This window comes from Trachymyrmex cornetzi, unplaced genomic scaffold (genome assembly GCF_001594075.2).
Source record: "Trachymyrmex cornetzi isolate Tcor2-1 unplaced genomic scaffold, Tcor1.1 scaffold176, whole genome shotgun sequence".
Classification (NCBI taxonomy): Eukaryota; Metazoa; Arthropoda; class Insecta; order Hymenoptera; family Formicidae; genus Trachymyrmex; species Trachymyrmex cornetzi.
Window position 1 is genome coordinate 20,534 of NW_017296375.1, and position 636 is coordinate 21,169.

The following is a 636-nucleotide window of genomic DNA, read 5'->3' on the forward strand; positions in this document are numbered from 1 at the left end:
GACTGAGCCAAAGATGCGTAGAAACCGTTTTAGAGGCAGTTGTTCCTCTAATTTTTATTTTTAGTGCCGCCAGTCGGACACCTATGTTAAATACTATAAGTTTCAAATCTCACATTTCAATAAGAACTTAATAAAAAAAAAATAGTTTTGAAAAGCTACACCAGCTGCTAAATTGTAGAATAAAAATAGCATGTATCATTAAAAAAAATAAATGTGACCTTGATTTGATCTTAGAGACGCCATCCAAGGTCAAACTAAATATCAGTAAATAGCTCCTTTCAAACCTTACATCTTTGGTCTGAAACGTTTCATCTAAAAACGTTATTTAAGGCCCTTAGCATAAGGATGACCGTAATTGAGTCGTAGAACGTGAATCATAGTCATAGGTCATAGTCAACGCACTATATTTTGGCGTACTATATATGTACGCCGATACAAGTACAATTCATTACGATTAGTTATAGCCATCTTTATGTTCAGCCCATAAATCCGGGATCTTTTTGGATAACCTATATAATACACATGTTATACATATATATGTGGTATATATTGTGACGTGACATTTTGTCCGTCACTGTGCGGACTTGTCGACGGCGGACTCGTGCTTCCTACCGGCTCGAAGGGCGAGCGCGTAGG